Genomic DNA, 8,726 nt, shown 5'->3' with positions numbered 1-8,726 from the left:
TGAATGCCCAAAACAGCCCAGGCACGTGAGAAGCTTTAGTCTCAGCCCCAGCACACACCAAGTGGGCCCCAGAAGTGGATTTCTGTACTATCTATCATAGTTTACTCATTTTCTGTAAACCTAGGTTACTAGTTTAGTATTTAAACAACTTTTAGAGATTTAATTATCATCTCATGACATTTTAGATCTGAACTTTGTACTCTTTGACGGTATGAGTCTCTAAACTCCATTTTTGGGGGTGAGGAGCTATGCTGTGTCTCGATGAATTAATGCAAGTATTTCTGTTTTCCATTCAAACATGCGCGTTCCTATCTAAGATATCCATTCACGCTTAATTATGGAGAAGGTGATGATTCGTGACACTCATCACCTTCCTCAATCCATGAATGTGTGTCTGACAATCACCTCTGTTCTACATCAGATTGAATGAGTATCTCTTAGATTCCTTAATCAGAATCTCCGTGGTATAAGCTAGATTGATGGCGGCATTCATGAGAATCCAGAAAGTCTAAACCTTGTCTGTGGTATTCCGAGTAGGATTTTGGGATTGGATGGCTGTGACGAACTTCAAACTCGCGAGTGCTGGGCGTAGTGACATACGCAAAAGGATAGTAAATCCTATTCCGGTACGATTGAGAACCTGCAGATGATTAGCCGTGCGGTGATAGCGCACCTGGACCCTTTTCACTGAAAGGAAGGATGGTAGCCATTGACAACGGTGATCCACCAACACACAGCTTGCCATAGGAGGACGTGCATGCATGAACAAGAAGACAGAGGAAAGCTGAATTTCAGAAGACAAAGCATCTCCAAAACTTCAACATATTCTCCATTACTGCATACAAGTATAATTTGTGTTCTGCCCTTTTTACTTTTTACAATTCAAACTAAAAATTATTATTGATATTATATCCAGATTAAGAGTTACGAGATAACCATAGCTTGCTTCAAGCCAACCATCTCCGTGGGATCGACCCTTACTCACGTAAGGTATTACTTGGACGACCCAGTGCACCTGCTGGTTAGTTATGCGAAGTTGTAAGAGAGTAATGTGAACATTGACATCACAATTTCGTGCACCAGAGCTCCACTGGAATCCCCTCTCAACCATTACCCAATCCAAAGGGAGGCATTAATGCCATCACCCTAAGGTCCGGAACCACACTGCAGGAGAGGAATCAGGAGGAGCCAAGCTCACCAGAACACGCCTCAGCTGAAGAGGTAGTAGAGATAGAAGATGTTGAAGAGGAAGAGGACATACATGACATAGATGAAAAAGAAGAAGCTCAACCACAGGAGGAAGCACCAAAAGGCGCAGACACTGCAGAAAACATCACTCCCATTCTATTTCCACAACTTGCAAGGAAACCCAGGAAGCAGCTGGAACCCGATTCCAAGATGGTAGAAATATTCAAAAAGGTTGAGGTAACTGTCCCTCTTTTTGATGTTATTCAACAGGTACCTAAATATGCAAAGTTTCTAAAAGATTTATGTATACATAAAGACAAAATTAATGAATTAGAAACTATTCCTTTAGGTAGTTCCATATCTGCTTTAATGGGAGGACTACCTGAAAAGTGTAGTGACCCAGGTCCTTGTATAGTTAGTTGTACTATTGGTGGTGTAGTAATTTATGATTGCATGTGTGATTTAAGAGCATGTGTTATTATAATGCCTTTGTCTATATATGATATTTTGGGGCTCCCTCCCTTAAAAAGGTCGGCAGCTCGTTTTGTGTTAGCAGATAAAAGCATTATTATAGTGGCTGGAGTTGCTGAAGATGTTTTGGTGAACATTAAAGGGCTTACATTTCCCACTGATTTTTATATCTTGGAGATGCCCCATAATGACTCAGATAAGCCATCATCAATCCTACTTGGAAGACCATTCCTGAAGACATCAAAATTCAAATTGGATGCTTTTTCAGGAACATACTCTTTTGAAATAGATGGCCGAATAGTAATCTTCAATCTGAATGGAGTCATAAACAACCCTCCAGAAGATCATTCTATCTTCCAGTGTGATGTCATAGATGAAACTGTAGCTGAAGTTCACAAGGAAGAGTTAGAAGAGAGGCACACTGGACAAGGTCCAAGTGTGGGGACCCTCTTAATTGACAATGAGGGCACTTCGGCATTTTCACAAGCTCCAGACAATCCAGAGCTTGCCCATGATCAGAAGTTGGAATTAAAACCTCTTCCTCCACATCTCAAATATGCTTATCTTGAAGATGAGCAGAAGTTTCCAGTTATCATTGCAAGGAAACTCACTTCTCAACAAGAAGAGTAGTTACTTGATGTACTGAGGAGGCATAAGAAGGCAATTGGGTGGAGTTTGGCAGACATAGTAGGCATCAACCCTCAAGTATGTGAGACAGAATATTTTTAGAAGAGGGAGCGAGACCTGTCCATCAACCCCAAAGAAGATTGAATCCCACTATCCTGGAAGTCGTCAAAAAGGAAGTGACCAGACTGTTGGAAGCAGGTATCATCTATCCCATTTCAGACAGTGAATGGGTTAGCCTAGTACAAGTGGTGCCCAAGAAGTCTGGAGTCACTACAATGAAGAATGAGCATGGAGAGCTCATAGCAACTAGAGTTCAGAACGCTTTGAGAGTCTGCATTGATTACAGGCGTCTCAACCAAGCCACCCGTAAGGATCACTACCCACTTCCATTCATTGATCAAATGTTGGATCGCTTGTCAGGTAAATCACATTATTGCTTTTTAGATGGTTACACAGGTTATTTCCAGATTCATATAGCTCCTGAGAATCAGGAAAATACCACTTTTACATGTCCTTTTGGGACTTATGCTTACAAGAGAATGCCCTTTGGCTTGTGCAATGCACCAGCTACTTTCTAAAGGTGCATGATGAGTCTTTTCTCTGATCTTATTGAAGACTGTATGGAGGTTTTTATGGACGATTTTAGCGTTTATGGTGATTCTTTTAGCCTTTGCTTAGATGGATTATCTAGAGTATTAGATAGATGTGTTAATACAAACCCTGTATTAAATTTTGGAAAATGTCACTTTATGGTAAAACAAGGGATTGTACTAGGACATGTGGTATCTAATAATGGAATTTCTGTAGACCCAGCAAAGGTGAATATTATTTTGAGTTTACCTTAACCCTCCTCTGTGAGGGAGGTCCGTTCATTTCTTGGCCATGCAGGTTTTTACAGGAGATTCATAAAGGACTTCAGTAAGGTAGTACTCCCCTTGTCCAGATTACTGCAAAAAGATATTGAGTTCGAGTTCAGTGAGGATTACAAACAAGCGTTTGATAAGCTGAAGACCGCCTTGACTCAAGCTCCAATTGTGAGAGGACCAGACTGGAGCCAGCCGTTTGAAATCATGTGCGATGCTTCCAACCATGCAGTAGGAGCAGCGCTAGCTCAGCGTGAAGGTAAGGATCCTTTTGTTATAGCTTATGCGTCTAAGACTTTAGACGCTGCCCAGTCCAATTATACTACTACTGAGAAGGAGCTTCTTGCTATTGTTTTTGCTCTGGATAAATTCCGAGCTTATTTACTTGGTACTAGAGTAGTAGTGTATTCGGACCATGCAGCTTTAAAGTATCTATTAGCTAAAAAGGAGTCCAAACCAAGGCTTATACGTTGGATACTGCTATTACAAGAATTTGATTTAGAAATAAAGTATAGAAGTGGTAACCAGAATTTAGTGGCAGACCACTTGAGTCGCCTTGAGCATGTTAAGGATGATTCTACTCCTATAGATGATAATTTTCCATTTGATAACCTGCAAGCAGTATCTAAAGTAGTCCCTTGGTATACACTTGTAGCTAATTATCTAGTTAGCCACACATTTTCTCCAAACTTTTCTAAGCATCCAAGAGACAAGCTGAAAAGCGAGTCTAAATATTATATATGGGATGATCCATATTTATGGAGATGTGGCGCTGATCAGGTAATTAGACGGTGTATGCCTCAATCAGAATTCCAGTCTATTTTAGAGGCCTGTCACTCATCTGAGAGTGGAGGACATTTTGGCCCTCAAAGAACAGCAAGAAAGATCTTAGACTGTGGATTCTGGTGGCCTACTCTTTTCAGAGACGCTGCTGAGTTTTGTAAATCTTGTCTCCCATGCCAAAAATTTGGTAATATATCCAGGAGGGATGAAATGCCTCAACAAATTATGCTTTTCTGTGAAATTTTTGATGTTTGGGGCATTGACTTCATGGGTCCATTTCCAAATTCTAATGGTTATTTTTATATATTGTTAGCAGTGGATTATATTTCCAAATAGGTGGAAGCAATTCCTACCCGCACTGATGATGCTAACACTATTGTTTTCTTTGTGAGAAACCATATTATTTGTCGCTTTGGATCACCACGGGCAATCGTGAGTGATCAAGGCACCCATTTTTGTAACAGGAGACTAACAGGATTAATGAAGAAGCATGGGATAATTCATAAGGTTGCGACAGCATACCATCCTCAGACCAATGGGCAATCCGAGGTGTCAAACAGAGAGATAAAGCGTATCTTGCAGAAGATAGTCAAACCTCATAGAAAAGACTGGAGCACCAGGCTACAAGATGCACTCTGGGCATATAGGACAGCATACAAAACACCTATTGGGATGAGTCCTTTCCGCTTAGTTTATGGAAAAGCTTGCCATCTCCCAGTTGAAGTAGAGCACAGAGCCTTTTGGGCAGTCAAGGAGTGCAACATGGGAATTGAGAAAGCCGGAGCTGAAAGGAAGTTGCAACTGCAAGAACTGGAGAGCCTTTGCCTAGAAGCTTATGAGAACTCAAGACTATACAAAGAGAAGATGAAGGTTGTACATGATCAGCACATCAAGAAAAAAGAGTTCCAACCTGGGGATTTTGTCCTCCTTTACAAATCTCGACTGAGGCTCATGCCAGGTAAGTTGCGATCAAGATGGGAAGGTCCATACAGAGTAGAGAAGGCCAAACCGTACGAAGTTTATCACCTAAGTCATCCTTCAAGTTCTGAACTTATCAAAGTTAATGGACAACGCCTGAAGCTATACCATGGCGAGAAGATGCAGAAAAATAAGGAGCTTAAGATCTTCCTCTTGGAAGATCCCCACATATCAGAAGATTGAGCTAGTGGAGCGTCCAACTTACGGACGTTAAAGCAAAGTGCTAGGTGGGAGACAACCCACCATGGTATGATCGTTCTTTTCTTTATTTTTAGTTTTTCTATTCAATAACTCTTCTCTTTATTAGTACATTTCGTGCATCTGCATTTGCATATTCTTATTATTTGAAAAAAAAAAAAGTGCCACGCGACGCGACAACACCAGCGACGCGTCCGCGTCGCAAGGAGAGGGGAGAAAATAAAAACGAACAGAGAGTCACACTGGAGTGTGGCTGGAGGTGTGCCAGTGGCACAAATCGTCCCACGCGACCGCGTCGCCGACGCGTCTGCGTCACATGGGAATAATGGCCTCCCACGCGGCCGCGTGCCCTGATTTTCAACGTAAAAAGGGTGCACAATGAATTATTGTGCGCGAGTGGTGCTGAATTGGTGCTGAACGCACAATTCTATCCACGCGGACGCATGGCTCACGCGTCCGCGTCGTTCCTTTCTGAAGCCCACTCATGCGATCGCATGCCCCACGCGATCGCGTCACCCCAAATTTGGCAAATATATCAATTCGAATAGAGAGTTGTGCAGGCGCGAAGCTGCACTCGCGCCAGAAGCACAAAATGGGTGATGACAAGTCATCTTAGCCTAGTTTCACTAGTATTTTTCCTTTGTTTTCATTTAGTTTTATGCACTTTCTTAAGCCATAAGTAAGCCAATTGGGTTGAATTTCATGTTTCCTTTGATTCAATCAACCAGGGATAAATTGATGCATTTTCATGAGTTTTTGTGCCATAATTGCTCATGTGACAAGAAGAAGAACAACTCTCATGATTATGGCATAGCTTTGATACAATTGTTGATTGATGATAGGTGGAATAAAGCTTGGAAGAAGGTTGCAAGAATGGGCTTGAAAAGAGGGATCAACGTTTGAGCTGATGATTGCCTCAAACGTTAACTAAAACTTGAGAAGCAGCTGAAGAACACCCCTGGATGTCGCCAACGTTTGCGCCAACGTTTGCCTCAAACATTGAGGCAAACGTTGGCTGAAGAAGAAACTGGGGAAGGAGCCAACGTTTGCACCAACGTTTGCCTCAAACGTGAGGTCAAGCGTTGGCGCCAAAAAGAAGAGAAATAGCACTCCTGGGCACAGCTACGTTTGCGCCAACGTTTGCCTCAAACGTTAGGCCAAACGTTGGCCAAAAAGGGAGCCCGGGAAGAACCACCTTTGAGCTCACGTTTAACCTCAAACGTTGGCTCAAACGTGGATGACAGCAAATGGGCTATCTGCATAATGCCTCACACTAGGGACGTTTGAGTCAACGTTTGCCTCAAACGTTGACTCAAACGTGAATGGTTCATGGCCCGGTTCACAAATGGATTTCTTCCCAACACCAAGAACAATCAACGGAGGCTATTATCAACCCAATTCCATCAAGACTAAAGGCCCAATTCAAGGCTTAATGATCATTTGAAGAAAGTGTATAAATAGCTTAGGATTTGAAGTTTTAGGGGATTTTTCTTTTGAGAGTTTTCTTTAAGAATTTTCATAGTATTCATAGTAGAGAGCTTTTGGGTTTTGAGCTGTTTGGAGATTCTGAGTCTTGGGGAAGGAGAATTGAATTCTCTTCCTCTTAGTTTTCTTGTTTTTCAATTTCATCTACACTTGTCTTGAGTCTTGGGTGTTGAAGAATTGAGGAAATTCTGTCTCAATCTCACATTGAGATCTCTCTGTTTTTCTTACTGCAGCTTCTGGAAAATTGAACTGGAATTTACATTTCTACATTGCTCTCTTCTTTAATTTGGCATTTGCTCTCTAAATTTGGATCTAAGAAGGCATTGAGATCTAGACTTAGTTATCTAGTCTCTTGGGTCCTAAGATCTATTAGTTTCCATTTTAATTTTCTTGTTTAATTACTACACCAAGTTTATTTTCCTTTTAGTTTTGAGATCCGGTTCAACTAATTACATCAACTACTCTTCATTCTGTTAAGTTTTGCTTTTCCCTGTTTAATTCCTGCAGATCCAATTCCCATTCCCCTTTTATTTTTCAAGTCATTTATATTTCTTGCACTTTAAGTTTCTGCAATTTACATTACTTGCACTTTAAGATTCAGCTCTTTTTCTTTTTGTTCCCTTTAATTTCCTGCAAATCACCCACTCCCCTTTACATTCTATGCAATTTAATTCCTGTCAACACAATTTCACACAATCAACACTTGTTTGCTTGACTAATTCAACCACTAAACTAAAGTTGCTCAATCCTTCAATCCTTGTGGGATCGACCTCACTCCCGTGAGTTTTATTACTTGATGCGACCCGGTACACTTGCCGGTGAGTTTTGTGTCGGATCGTTTTCTGCACATCAATGGGTCACGCGACCGCGTCACCTTACTTGAAGCGCAATCGCGCGAACGCGTGCCCCACGCGGCTGCGTCGCCTGCGCCGCACAGCTCAAACTTAATTGCCAAAATATCTTATCTTCCTCTTCTCCAAATCCTAATTTCTCTTTTCCCTCCTTATTTCTTCCTTCTCCCTTATTCCTTCTATCTCCCTTCTCTCTCTCTTTCTTTCACCTCCATTAACAAGGTTTTATTTTCTTCTTCCCTCTTTCCTTTTCTATCATTCTTTTTATTTTATATGTTATTTTCTTTTCTTTCCTTTTTCTTTTCATTATCCATATTTTCTTTTTTCTTCTTTCCTTTTTACATGGTGTTAGAATTTTATTCGCGTCATTATTCCTCATTATATGCTTGTGGATTATTGCACTTGTTTGACAATTATATATTAATTTTTAAAGGATTGCTTGCATGTTCACTTTAATACTTTCTATACCTTATCTACCATGCATGCTATGTGTTTGTGAAAAAGCCCATATGGCATTATACACTTCTCTATGTTATTCTACTATTCAATGCTGCTTTTCATAAACTCCCTTTACTATTGTATTAATTGAAAATAATTGTCAAAATAAACGTGATGGTTTGTTACGAGTGATGCTTGATCTATGCTACTCATGCCCTTTTTCGGCATGCCAATAAACACCTTGCATTCACTTGTCATTATATGCACTAGCTATTTTCCATTGATGACTTTTCACATGTACTCATGAGAATGTGTTAATGTCAGTTACCTCCTAATGTACATCCATCACCACCTTTTCCGTTCTCTTCCTTGCTATATATCTCTTTGAATTTAATTTACTTTCTCTTCCCTTTTCAGGATGGCTACCAAGAAAGGAAAAGAGAAAGCTACTCCCTAACCACCATCAAGAAGAGGAACTAAAAGAGCACTAGGGCAGAGCCTTCTTCAACTGTAGTCAAGCCCTCAACAAAAAAAGTTAAGAGGCTCATAAAGGTTGATGAAAAGGAGAAAGCCTTTCAAGCAAAGGACACTGCGCGATTTTCCAATCGCTACTATGAGCAGATGTTCCCCATCCTGGCTGAAAGGAGCTACAACAACGAACACCTTCTTATCCTCCCGCCCAATATTGCTACTTTTGTTGAGCCGCAAATTGAACGAAGACAATGGGGTTTTCTACAGAGACAACCAAGGCAAGTCAATCTTTCTTGGGTAGTTGAGTTCTACTCTAACTTCTACCTGCCTACCCTGCAGTCTGTCTTTGTCTGTCAGAAGCAAGTCCCCATTA

Source organism: Arachis ipaensis, chromosome B9, assembly GCF_059453495.1.
Source record: "Arachis ipaensis isolate K30076 ecotype BB chromosome B9, ASM5945349v1, whole genome shotgun sequence".
In the NCBI taxonomy this organism is placed as follows: Eukaryota; Viridiplantae; Streptophyta; class Magnoliopsida; order Fabales; family Fabaceae; genus Arachis; species Arachis ipaensis.
This window is presented reverse-complemented; position numbering follows the sequence as displayed.